The sequence below is a fragment of the Lutra lutra genome, chromosome 11 (genome assembly GCF_902655055.1).
Source record: "Lutra lutra chromosome 11, mLutLut1.2, whole genome shotgun sequence".
Classification (NCBI taxonomy): Eukaryota; Metazoa; Chordata; class Mammalia; order Carnivora; family Mustelidae; genus Lutra; species Lutra lutra.
The window spans coordinates 28,588,290-28,606,106 of NC_062288.1; the positions used below are offsets into that span (position 1 = coordinate 28,588,290).

The following is a 17,817-nucleotide window of genomic DNA, read 5'->3' on the forward strand; positions in this document are numbered from 1 at the left end:
AACGAAAAGACTGTGAACAGGAACTCCAGCACATTGGGAATGCAGGGAATGCAGCCTAAGGTCATCTCACATTCTTTGCTAACAACCTAAGCAGAATGGATATATCATTTTTGGCTGTGGAAGAGAAAAATCTCTAGCCTCCAAGGAACCGGCCTGGAAAAACTTTTGATGCTTCGCTGGCTGGGAAACTATGAACAGCCCTTGGGGTAGTTTAAATGGTTCAAGATGAGTCACGTGAAGATGGAGAGAAAGGCTGATCAGACTGGAAATGAGCACGAATGGTAAGGGAAGATATCAGTACCATTTACTATGCCCTTCCTTGTGCTTTTTGTCCATTATCCTGATCCACACCTGTCCCAGAGAGAAACCCTGACACTGAGACTCCGCAAATGCCCAAAATGCCCTCTAGTAACTGGGAAGGCTAGGACACGAACAAGAGCTGAGTTCTTCCTACTGTATTAGGTCGCCACAAGTATTTACACCTATGTATTTTGCAATAATGTCTCTAAGCTGCATATTTGGCTATTTTGTTTACTATTTTAATAAAGAGATCAGCATTTAACATCAATAAAAAATTGGTGAAAAACCTTGCAGCTCTTTACCACCACAAAATAAGGCTATTTAAACTACTGGGTCATAACCAAACTCCACAAGTTCTCTTAACTGAAACTAAATTAATGAAGAGGATGTGGAAAGACTTTGGGATGCAGGACCTAGAAGAAGAAACCCACGTAGTGATCACGAACATCACTGGGGAGTGAGGTGCCTCCACCTCTGTATGTCACCAAATTTAACTACCTTACAGTTTCCCTTATTCAATCCTACAGTCAAAGAGAAAATGTTTTTCCATTTTCATTTTTTTAGTTTCATCTCCTGTATCTACTAGGTTGGCTTTTCTGATCAATTCTGTCCCTAATACAGTTTTTACTGTATTTTCCTCCTTACTTTTATCTTAATTCAAGTTCTCTCATCTCTCCCCTGAATATTGCTCTGCCTTCTTACTCCTGCTTCAAATCATTCTTCCCAACTGACATTTCATATGCTCAGTTTTATTGACAGTTGTCCATTAGCTAAACAATTAATTTAGACTCCTTTAAAAGGCATTCAAGGTAGGGGTGCCTGGGTGGCTCAGTCAGTTAAGTGTCTTACTCGTGATTTTGGCTGAAGTCATGATCTCAGGTGGAGATCAAGCCTGAGCAGCTCTGCACTGGGCCTGGAGCCTGCTTAGGATTCTCTCTCACCCCCTTTTCCCCCACATGCGTGCACTCTTTCTTTCTCTCTCACAAAAAAATGCATTCAGGTCTTTGTTACCTATCCCCCAAATATAATTCTAGGCTTAGCTCCTACTGCATTTTCCCCTATACCTTTCCATCTCACTACTTTGGATTTCCAGAACTTTCATTCTTAAATAACTTCACTTACATGAATTCTCTATGAGGAATCATGCCAATTTTTCAAGGCCTTTCTCACATACCTTTCAAAAATACTTTAAGTTATTCAGGTAAAACTTTGTCTTCTGGGTTTCCATAATATTTTGTTTAAATTTCAGTTAGAGTAGTTATATCTTCCCAACTGCTCTGGGTTATTCCTCATAGTGATACAACATGTTTCTTCACTAATTTCTTTTTATTTATTTATTTTTTGAGATTCAGAGAGAGAGAGAGAGAAAGAGCAAGCAAGCACAGAGAACAAGCAGTGGGGGAGCTGCAGGCTCCCTGCTTAGCAAGGAGCCCGCTGTGGGGCTCAATCCCAAGGACCTGGAATCATGACCTGAGCTGAAGGCAAACGTGAACCAACTGAGCCACCCAGGTGTCCCCACTAGTTCTTTTTAGCGGATTTTGTCATCATCTTCAAATCCCCTTATAGGATACTGTATTACACTTTAAGATACTTGCTTGCTAACTGATCTCATTGAACACTATTCTATTTATGTAATTGTCTTACAGTTTTTAAACTGCCTTCACATGGAAGATGGCAGTTAAACCGTGTAGCAGTTAAGGGGCTGTCACAGTATTCAGCTCAGTTCTGCTACTTATTGTGTGACTATGAACAAATTATTTGACATATTTGCATCTCAAATTCTCATCCTAAGGTAAGAATACGGAGATGTTATAAAGACCATATGACTGGGATGCTTGGGTGGCTCTGGGTTGAGTGTCTGCTCAAGTCATGACCTCAGGGTCCTGGGATCCAGCAGGCTCCCTGCTCAGTGGGGAACCTGCTTCTTCCTCTATTTGCCACTCCCCCTGCTTGTTGTCTTTCTCTCTCTGACAAATAAACATTTAAAAAAAAAAGGACCAATGATCTAACAGAACTAAGACACATATAGGTAGAAGAATGCACTATTATAAAATACGACTGTCCTTTTTGTGATCCCATGGTTGGTTACCTTTGCTTCACTGTTTAGCCATATGCTGTTCACCAGAGGGGGGGAAAAACAACAACAACAAAAACGTATTATTGAAGTCAACAAAGAATAAGTATCTTTTTAAAAAAAGAACAGGAGTGGAAGCTTCAGGGCAAAAACAAAGAGCAAATCAATTGCTGCTTTTTTTCACGTCAGATAGCCATAATGAAGGAGAAGATCAAAATGAGTCAGAAACTAAAAAGAGCAGCAGTGACATTCTCCTCTATACTGACTTAGATAAAGACATATGGTTTAAAAGATTCAAAAGAAGTTTTACTCTCAATGCTGGGACTTGAAGAGCTATACTCAGAGCCCAACAAAACTTGGTGTGCTGTGATATTACAGGTCTTTCCTTTTATTCTGTGTCAACAAATTAATTTATACCATGAAGTATACTCATCACCTTTCCAGTAGTTAAATTATTGTTGTTTTTAATTACATTAAGTAAAGGAAAGAACATACGGTTGTGTATAATCATTATGATATAATCAAATGTTATTTTAGCTGTTAAATGAAAGAATATAAAAAAGAAAAAGAAATACTCAAAGTATACCATTCAATGGTTACTGCCTCTCACCCTTTGCCATAAAACTGGTTTTGATTTATCTTAATCAATTTGACTCCCCAATTCATAAATATTCTTTGTGTGACATTATTTGGCTGACTTTTGACCAACTTTACTAGTATTGCATATTTAGTTCTTCAGAATAAGTGTCTCCATCATTTCTATGCTTGCTCCTCAAAATATCTGATCTTCCTCAAGGCTACCTTATTTGTTGAAGTCCCTCAACAAAGCAGCCTGGGATTAGTCTTGACTTTTTTCTCCATGTTGACATTTTTTTTTTTTAAAGATTTTATTTATTTATTTGACAGAGAGAAATCACAAGTAGGCAGAGAGGCAGGCAGAGAGAGAGGAGGAAGCAGGCTCCCTGCTGAGCAGAAAGCCCGATGTGGGGCTCGAACCCAGGACCTGGGATCATGACCTGAGCCAAAGGCAGCGGCTTAATCCACTGAGCCACCCAGGCGCCCCTATCCTTCATGTCTTAATGTAGGTCCTTAATTTTTTTCTACCTTTTAAATAGTTTTTTGAGCTTCTTGTAATCAGTCTCACCTTCCTACAATTATTTCTTTCACATAATGCCAAGAGTGACTTCACCAATATTCAATTTGTTTACACCAATCCATTGTTTAACATTCTCTGTTAACATAGTTTTTGGTGGGAGTGTAATATCATCTGGCATGTTTTTAAAAAACCAAACATACACCTACCCTATGATTTAGCCATTTCATTCCCAGTTATTTGAGAGAAATAAAAGCATATGTCTACAATAAGATTTGAACAAGAATGTTTACAATAGGGCGCCTGGGTGGCTCAGTGGGTTAAAGCCTCTGTCTTCGGCTCAGGTCATGCTCCCAGGGTCCTGGAATCAAGCCCCGCATCGGGCTCTCTGCTCAGCAGGGAGCCTGCTTCCTCCTCTCTCTCTGTCTGCTTCTCTGCCTACTTGTGATCTCTGTCTGTCAAATAAATAAATAAAATATTAAAAAAAAAAAAAGAATGTTTATGGTAGCTTCATTACGCCCAGGTGCCTATCATTAGGAAAAGACACAGTGTGGTATATTCATACAATTAAATACTACACAGCAATAAAAAGAACAAATTACTGATATATGTAGTGACATGATGGACTTCAAAACCATTACAATAAGACAGTACATATTGTATAAATCCATTTATAGGAATTTCTATTCTCTTTTATTCTAGAGTAATCTATCATGGAAAATTCAGAATAATGGTTCCTCTGGGGGTAAGTAGATGCGGGGACTCATTGGGAAAGCACATAAGAAAACTTGCTGGAGTGCTCCATATCTTGACAGGCTTTGGGGTTACAGACAGTTATCATTTGTCAAACTGTCACTGAATAGTACACTTAAGATTAGTGTACTTCAGGGGCAGCTGGGTGGCTCAGTGGGTTAAGCCTCTGCCTTTGGCTCAGGTCATGATCTCAGGGTCCTGGGATCGAGCCCCACATCGGGCTCTCTGCTCACCAGGGAGCCTGCTTCCTCTTCTCTCTCTATCTCTGCCTGCCTCTTTGCCTACTTGTTATCTGTCTGTCAAATAAATGAATAATATCTTTAAAAAAAAAAGATTAGTGTACTTCATTGCATATAAATTTTCTCTGAATCAAAAATATCCATACACGAGGGCGCCTGGGTGGCTCAGTGGGTTAAGCTGCTACCTTCGGCTCAGGTCATGATCTCAGGGTCCTGGGATCGAGTCCCACATCGGGCTCTCTGCTCAGCAGGAAGCCTGCTTCCCTCTCTCTGCCTGCTTCTCTGTCTACTTGTGATCTCTCTCTGTCAAATAAATAAATAAAATCTTTAAAAAAAAATCCACACACGAATATTAAACACATATTATCGTTAATCATATAAGAAAGGTGTTCTGATGTCTGCAATATACTTTGAATCCATAAAAAAAAGATGGTTGACGGATGAAGAGGAATAGATGGATAGATACATAATAAATTATAAATTGCAAATTTGTAGAATCTACATGGAAAATGAAGACCAGAACTATATACAGTTAATGTCATCATCTATAAAATTATTCTAATTTCCTGTAATTGAAAGTTTTCATAGAAAATAATTGAAAAAACACTTCTATGCCTCCTGAAAGCTTAAAAAGTTGTATTTTTTCCCTACATTAGGTACATAAAAGGGTTAAGATGAAATTAAGAAAGTAAAATAAAACAATTGTTATGAGTGTGCAAATAAAATAATTGCTATGAATGGTGAATAAAAGTTTATTTTTCTTACACTAATACTTATTTTTATGGCTCAGTCTTAAACTCACACTGCAGCAAAATCAAGAAATGCAAATAAAACTGAACTTGAACTCCAAGCATTACTTAGATTTTCTTAAGATGCAAATTTGGTATAGTAAAATCTTCATTGTAAGGTGGGTTGTCTATAGACAATATGTATGTTCTTTTTACTTAATTATTATGGTCTTTAACCTCATCTATTCCAACAGGAATATTTTTATATGATTATCTACATTTTTATATGATTATCTACATTTTTATATGATTACCTATGTTCAGAAAGTAAATTGGTAATAAACATTTGTTTGTGTGTATGTATATGTATGTGTTTTTAAGAAAATACATTTTGTGTTTTTGTTGTTGATTTACCTATCACGTATATCTTATAATTAATTGTTTTGTTGAATTTCTCAAATTATAGGAACATAATGTTTATTAGTACAAAGTAGTTTTCAAGGAGTGATTAATATATTAATCTAATTTTACTAAATGGATATATCAGGAGTTCATATGACTATTTTATTCTTACTATTTACTTATTTCGAAAGATTTATTTATTTCAGAGAGAGAAATTGCTGTAGGTGCATGCACAAATGCGGGGAGGGGCAGAAGGAGAGACTCTCAAGCAGACTCCTCCCCACTCCCCAGCTAAGCTCAGAGCCAGATTCAGGGCACCATCTCATGACCCTGAGATCATGACCTAAGCCAAAAACCAAGAGTCAGATGCTCAACTGACTGAGCCACCCAGATGTTCCTCTTTTCTTCTTCTTATTTAATGGTTGTTAATTATCTATCAAAATATGGTCTATGTTTCTACCCTTTTATTTTATAAGTATATGGTCTTTTTAATTGCTTGATTATAAAATAAGCAATTATTCAATATTTCTATGTGTGAATGATATAATTATGCTCCTTAATCATTATATATCATAGTGATCTTTTCTACTACAGATTTTGGGAGCTGCATATGATGTCCTGTTATTTACAAGTACACTATCTACAATGGTTTAGTGGTCTGTGCTTTATCTTGTTAAATATGGATTAGAAATATTTTGATGTCTTTAAGATTTATTTCAATTACCTCAACTATAATGTTTTTAGGCATTTCCATAATTTTTGACTATTTAGTTCCTCTTAACTACAGGAAGTTATAATATTTATAGATGCTTCCTTGTATGAGAACCTAAATAAATTCATACTATGAATGCACTCATCCATCATTATAAGCTGTTCTTTGAACCTCTACATTTATTATACTTTTGAATTATGTTAAATATAAACTACTGTATGATTAGATTAGAACATTTGTTTTTTGAGAAGATCAGATGCAATTTCACAGAGGAAATAATCCCCCATTTTTTTTTATTATCTCATAATGACTACACACACAGTATACATGTTGTTGTAGGTAATAATTTAGATATTAATTTTCATTGTATTTAAAGACAGAAAGGACTTAATATAGAATTTTTTCCCAATAAATTTCTATAAAATTAAAAAGGTTTGGAAAAAAAGACAATTATCCTTTAGCATTTTTTCATTACAGGAACTTTCAATATGAAGAGAAATTAAATGGAATACACATTATATAATCCCTGCTCTCTAAATACAAAATCATGTTATCACTGAAGTCTATGATCATAAAGTAATTACAATATTTAGCATACAATACAAAATAAAAATAAATTTCAAACTTTGATGAAGAAAACCAAGGCAGCAAACCCTCATTTTCTACAACCAAAGAAAACAGGACTTTCTATTTAGAGAAGTCATTTTTCCATGATAACAAGTAATTTATATGATCTTACTGAGTAGTGACTTCACACTAAAACTTTCTCTTAAAGAGGAAATTGGTAGCAGTTCAAAAAACGGTATTCCTGACTCACTTCATTCAAAATTACAGCACGTTTTTCTTCTCTTTGCCAGAAAGTTCATCAAATTTTTTAGACAGTGTGCTTACTCTGCTTTATTAAATGAGATGAAACAAGTGCATTTATGTGTGGGTGATTTATTTTTTTAAAGTTTCAGTGCTTAAGCAATAAACTAAAAAAAAAAAAAATTACCACACCAAAGATATATAGTACAGGTATGATTTAAATCTCTCTGAGAAGGAAGAAAAACATAACAGTATCTTCTTTCTACTATACTCCAACCCACGGTCACATCTCACTCATTGGTAACATATAAAATAAGAAAAACTATACTTATTTAAGATGCATTTTGGGGCGCCTGGGTAGCTCAGTCAGTTAACTGACTCCTGATTTCACCTCAAATGATGATCTCAGGGTCCTGAGATGGAGCCCTATGTACTGGGCTCCACACTCAGCGGGGAGCCCACTTCTTTTCCTCTCCCTCTGTCCCTTCCCCAACCACCCCCATACATGCATGCTCTCTCTAATAAATAAACCCATACATCTTTTGAAAAAACAATCATAGACAGAATGAGAACACAAGTCTCAGACTATGAGAAAATACTTGCAAAACGCACATTTGATAAAGGAGTGTTATCCAAAATACGTAAAGAACTCTTAAAACTTAATACTAAGCAAACCAACAACTCAATTTAAAAAGGGCCAAATACATTAACAGGCATCTCACCAAAAAAGATGGATAGCAAATAAGCACAGAAAAAGATGCCCCACACCATGTCATTTGGAAACTACAAATTAAAACAACAAGGTATCAGCATACACCTATTGGAATGGCCTAAATCCACAATGCTGACAACAACAAACTCTGGTGAGGATACGGAGCAACAGGAACTCTTCCATTCAATGCTGTGGGAGATCTAAATGGTACAGCCACCTTGGAATATAATTTGGTGTGTTTTTTGTTGTTGTTTTTACAAAACTAAACATACTGTTACCATGCGGCCTAGTAATCACACTCCTTGGTTGACCCAAAGGAGCTGGAAAGTTATATCCACACAAAATCCTCCACAGAGATGTTTATAGGAGTTTTACTCAAAATTACCAAAACTTGACAGACACACCAAGATGTGCTTTAGGAGGTGAGTGGATAAACTAGGTTGCATCCAGACAATGTAGTATTATTCAGAGTTATAAAGAAATGAGCCATAAAGCCATGAAAAGACATTGAGGAAATTTAAATGCATATTAGTAAGCAAAAGAAGCCAATCTGAAAATGTTACATACTGTATGATTCCAACTACTTGACATTTTGGAAAACCAAAACTCTGAGGCCAGTAAGAAGAGGAGTCATTGCCATGAGTTAGGGAGTAGGGAGAACAAACAGGTTGAGCACAGACGATTTTCAAATCCATAGAGGATTAGTGAAACTTCTCTGTATGGCACTATAATGGTGGATGCATGTCATTATATACATTTTTCCAAATCCACAGAATGTATAGCATAAAAATTGAATCCTAACATAAACTATTGACTTTGGGTGATAATGATGTACAGGTTATAATGTGTAGGTTTATACACATTATATAATATAACGAATGTACCACTTTGGTAGTGGGATGTAGATAAAGAGGGAAGCTATGCATGTGTGGAAATAGGGTTACATGGAAATCTCTGTACCTCACTCAATTTTGCTACAAACCTAACTAAAACTGCTCCTAAAAATAAAGTCTATTATTAAAAATTAATTATAACAGCATTAGTACTTAAATTAATAGTGTTTCTGTGCATTAAGAACTTTAATGGGGGGTCCAACTTTTTCTTAGGATGTTAAGAACATTTTCTTTTACTCCTCACTAACATATTTTAATTAATCAGAAAAAGTCATTTGATTCACTTTATTTTTCAACATTAAATAAATAAGATAAAACATTGTTTTTAAAATATTAAGGTAATGAGTTAAGAGACTTCCTATTATTTATATCATCCTTATAATACTGGAATTACAGATGGCAAAACTGGAACTTAATGAATTCCAGTAACAGTTTTATTCAGGAAAAAAGCTGATTTTCATATAATCAAAAAATTTGCTTTGTCAAAATTTCTCAGTATGTGATCTCACAAAATTCTTTTTACTCTTTGAAATAAGGTGCTCGCTTCGGCAGCACATATACTAAAATTGGAACGATACAGAGAAGATTAGCATGGCCCCTGCGCAAGGATGACACGCAAATACTCTTTGAAATAAGAAGCTTTATAAGTGAAATGGGAAAATGCCCTTTTTTATATCTGCCCATTTCCTGGGACGTGGTAGTAATTCAAGCCCTCATTCAAGGACTGCATTGACAGGGGGTTTTTCCTGTGAGTTGCCTCTGATTAGACCCTTGGGGTCTAGGGAAAAGAAAAATTCTATAAGAATGTGGCCTGATTCTTAAAATAAAATAATGATTTAGGGACCAGGGAAGATTTAGGTCAATTTTTATTTGACACAGACCTTAGCAACTTTTTAATAACATGAATGCTATTATAGATAGAAACTAATTATCCTGATTGCAACAATAGCAGACCTTCAGCATTTCTATCATCTTCTGGTCAGACAGTGTTCTCAAAAATGCTGGAAATACGGGATCTTGTCAAAGAAGAAAAACATGTTCAACTGTGATATAATTAGCAGTTTCCATGGCTTTTGTTCTTAAGAGACAATAATAGTTTTGATTCTTGAAAATGTCTAATTATACAGGAAGGGAAATTCAAGGCAGATGATAATTTATAGCATAATTTCAAAGTAATTAGAATTTGTAGAAAACAATTCTTATTATACATCCTGTTTACTTTGCAAGATATTACCCCTTAAGAAATAGCAATTCACATTTTACATTAGTTACTATTTTCTGTACTTTCCTAATCACACTTTATTGAAAACAAACAATTATTGTTATTCTAACAAAACAACTTTTCTTATTTAGTTTGTGAGCTTTGTTTTAGGATTGCATCTATGTGAACTAAATGGTGAAAAAGTTGTTGGTTATATTTATATGATATTTGGAAAGTTCTTTAATTAGGAGGGTTCTATTATACATATAAAATCATATTTATCATAAAATCATACATTTTATATAACTGTATAATATACAAAATCATCTATATAAAGATGTAATATAGGAAGTCATATATATAAAAATCATACCACAATCCTATAATTTAAAATTTTAGGTTGTAATACAAAATTTAAAGTTGTAACATAAATGTATAATTTTTAGTTTTGTATTTGGGTTTCATTCTGTCTTTCTGCACTAAAAATCTACCCAATTTTGATGCTCTGACAAAAAGATGTTTAGAGAAAAGTAAGAGTTATCGCATATTTTAAATTCTATGTTGCTATTTTCCCATCTGCTTTATTATTTAAAATATTATTAGTACTAGTCCAGCTGTAGTGAAATACAGTTAATTTATAATAGTTTTGAAACAAGTTTTTTTAATTTTAATTATTTGGGGTTTCACTGAACCCTAAAAGTCATCACCTCTACCACAATTTCTTTTTTTTTTTTAATTCTTAACATTTACCAAGACATGCAGTTGTGGGAGATTTTATGGGCTATGGTAAACATGTAACCAGTTGTATTAATCTGACACTGTCTCAGCAGAACGGATTTAAGCAGGGTAAGGTAGGTCCTATTAGCCTTATATAGAGGTCTTACCAGTGATTGGGCTTGAGATTCCAGACAATCTGCTCAAAGGACACAAGTAGCTAGTACTTATATCTCCCCAGTTTAAATGGAAGCAAAAGCCTCTAATTTCAGAAGGCTGATTAGAGGAATTGGGGAGTTTAAATTAGACCACACACATCAGGAGCAATAATTTAATCTAACCAATGAATGCACAGAAGCACATATACACACACATTCTTGTGTGCTGTCAATTTAAGCTGCGAAATAAGATAGTAGACTGGAACAAAACCATTATGTCTCTATGTCTCTTGAATAATCAAAGATGTAATATACTTTGTAATGTTTTAGTCCAGTCCTTCTCAAGTTTTAATGTAGGATCTTGATAGAGTACAGATTCTAATTCAGAGGGTCTGGGTAGGCTCTGAGATTTTGCTTTTCTAATGCACTCCCAGAGAAGCACATGCTGCTCATCCGAGGGCCAAATTCTTAGTATCAAAGGTATATACTAAGTTTTCAGTGATTAAAACTATGCATAAATAAAACAATTCATTCTATGAACTATTATAGGGTAAAATCCTTTAACCCTGGCAAATCTTTGCTTTTTAAAATTGGATGAGCCTGTATTTTCCCATCTAACTTAATAAACATTTCCTTTGTGTAATATCTTTAGCAAAGAACAGAAATACACAGAGTTTAAAATGGTAAATACTATAATGAACATGTCAGAGACAAAACTGAGAGTTTAGAAGATATGGGTTTAGTCTCAGGTTTCATTCAATAGCAGGTTACTACTATCCTCTTGTAAATTGCTTAAATTTTATTATTTGCAGTTTTCTATTTCACAGGGTTTTTGGGAGGATGAAGTGATCTTATAGGAAGCACTGTGAAAAGCATAAAATACTATACAAGTATAGGATTCAATTGTTCATGATTATTTCAATTATTTCCTTAGGTAAGGACATCAATTTCTCAAACCATTGCTTTAATTATTATCAAAACTTTCAAATATTCAGTGTAATAACAATGTCACAGCATCTACAGTGTGGTAGATTCAATTTAAAATTGCTTCTGATGCTTAAATCAATTTTCACTTTTTGCTTAGTGAAGGTACTAACACTATTCTTATCTTTTTTATTTTTTTGTTTTTGCAACTCTTTCCAATTGTTTCTGCTTTAAGAATCATTGTGTATTCTGAGTACTAGCATGAAGTTGTTTCTACAGATACCTAATCAAAAACTCCCTATTTTTTAATAAGTACAGGGTTAGCCATTTTATTTTATTAACAGTAAGAAATGGTTTCTAATGCCTTTAATATGGATTAAATTGAAGTTAGCTCCACTTTCTAGTGGACTTCCAATTTCAAATAAAATAACTATTAAAAAATACATAGAACCATTATCTGAACAATACTCTGAGTCCTATATAATTATATATTATTAGAATATATTTATTAGACCACATAACAAAAAATATACATATCCCCATCTTCCTAATCCATTCATCAGTTGATGGACACTTGGATGTTTCCATTATTTGGCTACTGTAGATAACGCTACCACAAACGTTGGGGGTACATATCTGCCTTTGAATTAGTATTTTTGTATTCTTTGGGTGAATTCCTAGTAGTAGTTATGCTGGATCATAGGGTAGTTCTATTTTTAACTTTTGGAGGCAACTCCATACTGTTTTCTAGAGTGGCTGGTGCAGTTTGCATTCCCACCAACAGTGCAAAAGGATTCCCCTTTCTCTGAATCCTCACCAACACCTGTTGTTTCTTACGTTGCTGATGCTGCCATTCTGACAGGTGTGCAATGATATCTCACTATAGTTTTGACTTAAAATTCCCTAATAATCAGTGACACTGAGCATCTTTTCATGTGTCTGTTGGTCATCTGCATGTCTTTATAATTAGGAATATCTAACATTAAAATAACATGAAACCCAATGTCATATTATCTACAGTTTTTCTGATTCCAACAGATTTGCATTCTTTTTCCTTATAACTTTCCTTATAACTTATATACTTAAAACAATTTCTTAATTTTTTTGAACTCCCTTAACACACAGTCTCTAAGAGAAGACTGTAGGTGTACGGACAAAAGACAGCCTCCTTCATAAATTGTTATACCTCACTATCGTTTCATAGTGAAAGCCTCAGTCAGTAGGTTTGATATTGAACCAAAGTCTGAAAATCAACTGAAAAAATAAAATTTGTGTTTCCTTGAAAGAAAAATGGATAGTACCCCTTCCCTTTAAATAATGGTTTTAAGATATTAAGACAGCTTTGAAAATACATGCATATGATCGCACTTCTAAGGTTTTTCATTTATAAAAAGTTCTGTAAGTACTATCCTGGAGGGCAGGAATCGCTCTTACTCAGCTGTTTCTTTTTTTTTTTTTTTTTTTTTTAATTTTATTTATTTATTTGTCAGAGAGTGAGAGGGAGAGAGAGCAAGCACAGGCAGACAGAATGGCAGGCAGAGGCAGAGGGAGAAGCAGGCTCCCCGCTGAGCAAGGAGCCCGATGTGAGACTCGACCCCAGGACGCTGGGATCATGACCTGAGCCAAAGGCAACTGCTTAACCAACTGAGCCACCCAGGCGCCCCATACTCAGCTGTTTCTTATAACAGTTCTTGGTACCTAGAGAGTGCTTAATGCATGCAGAAAATGGAAGTTGCCTAGAGAAATATGTTGGTAGCTAGCTATTCACCATGCTATTATCATTAATCTAGGAGGGTTTAGAATACAGCTGCAGGGGAAAAGGAGAGAATAGCATTCTATGTCGTGTCAGTAACTGGGGTGAGTGATAAACTTTGTTATGCACAGAGAAACAAATACTGTTGACTGAGATGAAAAGGCACTAGACTTGGGGAGATTAAGAATGCTCATTAAAAATGGAAAATAAATATGGTAAAAGTAAGCACCTATTAAATCAGTTTAATCTCTGCCTAAAAGTGATCTATTCTTAACTTCCCATTAAAATGTAGCTTTTTTAACCTCTATCATATCATATTACAGAGTATCTTAATCGTTCTTGTTGATCATCATATATTAAGAAATAAAATGGCAATCTGAGTATTTTCAGGAATTATTATACATTCTACTAACATTTTCCAATGCTCTGAACTATGAAAAAAGTTCTCAGTATTTATCACATCTAACTTACAATACACACTTCAGGGACAGACCTTGGCTGGATGGGAGATTTTATGGTGCACTTTTAGGGGGATTTCTATTTTGGTTTGTGTATTATAAATTTTATTAGCATGATAGATGTTTATTATGGCTGAGGGACACAGACAAAATCTAATCAGGAAGTTATTTACCATTAGGAAATACTCTTTTCAACATTTATTTCTCCTTTCCTTTTCACTTTCTTTGCAGGCTCTATCCAGTGACAGATTCGTTTTTCAAAAAATGTTTTTTTCCTCTTTATGATTACCTATGTATTCGTATCCTAGAACACATGCAGTAATCAATCACAATAGCAATGACTTACTCAGCTGCCTCAGTTGTACTGAAGTATATTAGAAGAAGTTTCATTTTGTTATTATTATCAGGACATTCTTTACTAACATACTTGTAACATCTATGAATAACTATGATTTTTGCAAGGATGATGAGTTTAGGAATTCACATGAGTGGCTTACAGGCAGTATTACAGGCAGTATTGCTAAGTGGAGTTGCACCACATTTAAAAAATAAAAATGATAAATTAATCAAAATTATAATAAATTTTAGTAACAAGTCTGCAAATCTTCCTAACATGGCTACCTTCTTTGGTGCTGTCTCTGCTGTATCACTACCAAATGACTTGGGCACTGCACAACATCAAAGCTGGACCTGTTAACAGTCTGCCATTATTTTTCTATTTCATGCTACCACGTTCCTAGTTCCAGCCATTCTTTTCGATTGCTTTCTACAAGTTGCTCTCAGAAATTAATGATGAAGGAAGGAAATAAAAATAGTTTCAGCTTGGACAAAAGATGGAAAATTAGTTCACATTTTAAGACTCATTAACACACAATTATCTCAAGGTCTTTCAAAGGCAATTTCACTATAATTTTCTTAATTTGGACACTGACTGGCTGATCAGAGTTGGCTATATTTACCTTGGTAACTATGAAGGAATGTGATTTTTCTCCTTGTATTTAAAGGAAATCAACAGCAATGACATAACAGAAAAGGCAGTCATTAGTTTTCTTATGGCAAACAGCATTAACCCACTACTTCAATAATCACTCTTCAATCAAATTATTGAGTATGATTTCTGCAAACACATGAAAGTAACTGATGAAAGGTGTCCTACACCTTGTTGGTTCAGCCTAGCCCTGTAAGTCCAAATTCTGTAATGTGATTTGCCAGTATAACTAGGTTTCTTTCCCTTTAATTCACCTAAAAATGAGTAATGTTTTATGGTAATCCATGTGTTATTGTTGCCTATCTTCAGAATTCACTTATTTTCGCATGACTTACAAGATTGCCATCATCCTGCAAAACATTTGTACAATTTGTTCAATTATTCGTAAATGTGTTTAGAAAACATATTTGATAAACACTTACTCTATGCATAAATAGCAATTACATGGGAGCCATCATTTTGATACCAGACTGGGTAATACTTAACTTTCCAGATCAGAGATACTCAAGTTCACTAAATTCTAAGTGGGTCATAAGACAATGTATAAACTGAAAACACTATTCTATACTGGCTGTAATTTAAATCCTATTGTATGCTAAGCAGAAAAAGCAGGTGGATCCCAAAGGGAAAGTTCAATCTGCTGTCATCTATTTCCCATATATATTCATGTTAGGATTTTATAAATGTATAAATGGGATATCTCTCTTTGAAAGTGAAACCCCGGTACTTTTTTTAGCAACTGAATGAGCAAAAGAGATTATTTGGATTTATGTGAATTTAGACAAATTCATGTGAAGAGACACATTTTTGATGGGTCCCTTACACTGTCAGCTTACATTAAATCCAAAAATGTTATAATTTAGCAAATCATTGAGCAAAATACTAAAAACTACATTTCTAATAAATAAAACATAATACTTACATTAATTTATAAATTATTATTGCTAATGAATTACTATTAGTTTTCAGGTATATATCTTTATTTTTGAATCTATCTATCTCTAGTACCACATGGATACTGATGTACAGCTTAACATGCAAAATTTATGTGATGATCCAAAAGTGCTATAGGAAACTGAGAGAATGATGAGAGCAGGATGTGGGAGGTAGGGGTGGAAGTGAAGGGGCTTTGATTTTCTCTTATCTAGTTTCTTAAATCTGGTTAGTGTATACAGTGACACAAACAATTCTAACTTGAAAATACTCTTTTATTTTTTTTTAAAGATTTTATTTATTTATTTATTTATTTATTTATTTGACACAGAGAGATCACAAGTAGATGAAGAGGCAGGCAGAGAGAGAGAGAGGGAAGCAGGCTCCCTGCCGAGCGGAGAGCTCGATGCGGGACTCAATCCCAGGACCCTGAGATCATGACCTGAGCCGAAGGCAGCAGCTTAACCCACTGAGTCACCCAGGCACCTGAAAATACTCTCTTTTAAAGATTGTATTTATTTATTTTAGAGAATCAGGGAGAGAGAGAGAGATACAGAGAAGTGAAAGGGGGTAGGGAGTAGTAGGGAAGGAGAGACTCTCAAGTAGACTCCACACTGAGTGTGGAGCTGATTGCAGGACTCAGTCTCAGAACTTTGAGATCACGACCTGAGCCAAAGCCAAGTGCTGAACACTAAACCGAATGCGCCACTCAGGCACCCCTTGAAAATGTTCTTTTAAAGAGCATCTAAACATACTTAAATCTTCCTTATTAATGTTATTGGGAAAACATTTTAAAGACCCCTTTTCTGGATAACATTCTGTAATTTATATTTCACTGATACATGAAGTTAAGAGCATTATAATGCTTTTTGGTCGTGAGTAAGTAACTTAGTGTGATTAAGTTTAAGAAATATATATTTTTTTATGGAAGCAAAGGAGTGGTAGGTTACTTTCATCAAAATGTATAGACATCTTTAGGTGAGAAATCCTGTATGTACAGACTCAGTCTAAGGAAAGGGCATATATCATCATCACTCCACCTCACCATTTTGCTCTTGTCCTTCAGCCACTTTCATTGTTTTCCTAGAAACATGTGGCTGCTCAGTTAAGTGAGATTATGTACTCTACTACATTTTTAGCGACCTGGCGTATTTATTGTTCTATTCCTTATAATTCTTACATAACATTATAAAGCCAGCTAACATCAACTGATTTCTTTTGTCCATTTTTGATACAGTAGTCACCTTTGCAAAGGCTTTATATGAATCTACTCACACATAATCCTCACAACTACCAGAGGAAGAAATGTTATTTACACTAGAAAAAAGGGAACACGAAGACAGAAATTTCCTATCAGCTATCTACAGTTGTCAGCTCATGTCCAACTCAAGCAGTCAGGCTCCACAGACTCTACTATCTCAAGGGGTATAGACGACATCCACACATGAACAAATTTAAAGCTAAACTGTGACAGAGCAAGACAGATGATTTTCCTAGAGTCATCAAAGCAGTCAATGTCTTCCTAATTAAAATTCTGACTAAAATTTTATTTGCTACTTTAATACTAAAGCTAAATATTTTGTGTATTCTGGATGCAATAAGTGCTCCACAATAACAACTAATTAAAACACAACAGGCCAAGAGCAGGTTTACAAAGGCAAACATCACCTTCAAACAGGTTCACTGTATGAATCTACCAAAGGTGCCATACACACTATGTTTGAAGCCAACTGCAAATGGCAGCAGTGGCAACCCCAGCTGTTGGGAGCATGTACCATATTATCAGACACTGTTCTTATTAACTTATATGGACTGTCTCATGTAGCCTCGGAGAAACAGTATATTAGTATTAACTGTGTTTTATACATCATAAAGGGGTGATGAAAATAAGTGAATTGCCTCCAATGTTGTGTAGGTAGTAGATGGAAGGACCTGGGATACAAAATCAAGCAATGTGACCCCAGAGCCTCCATAG

At 34.8% G+C, this 17,817-nt stretch overlaps 1 protein-coding gene, 1 long non-coding RNA gene and 1 other non-coding gene across 10 annotated transcripts in view; 2 read left to right on the forward strand and 1 right to left on the reverse strand.

The window, feature by feature from the left end:
• SEMA3A (semaphorin 3A) overlaps positions 1 to 17,817 on the reverse strand; it is a 469,586-nt gene that overhangs the window by 56,087 nt on the left and 395,682 nt on the right. The gene's annotated exons all lie outside the window — the stretch shown is intronic.
• Positions 1,984 to 17,817, forward strand: part of LOC125081156 (uncharacterized) — a 63,750-nt gene continuing 47,916 nt past the window's right edge. For both annotated transcript variants that reach the window (XR_007121593.1, XR_007121592.1), the window contains exon 1: positions 1,984 to 2,092. This is a non-coding gene — a long non-coding RNA (uncharacterized LOC125081156). The remainder of the gene's footprint in view (positions 2,093 to 17,817) is intronic.
• LOC125081503 (U6 spliceosomal RNA) lies at positions 9,250 to 9,357 on the forward strand. The gene has a single exon (XR_007121708.1). It is a non-coding gene; the product is annotated as a U6 spliceosomal RNA (small nuclear RNA).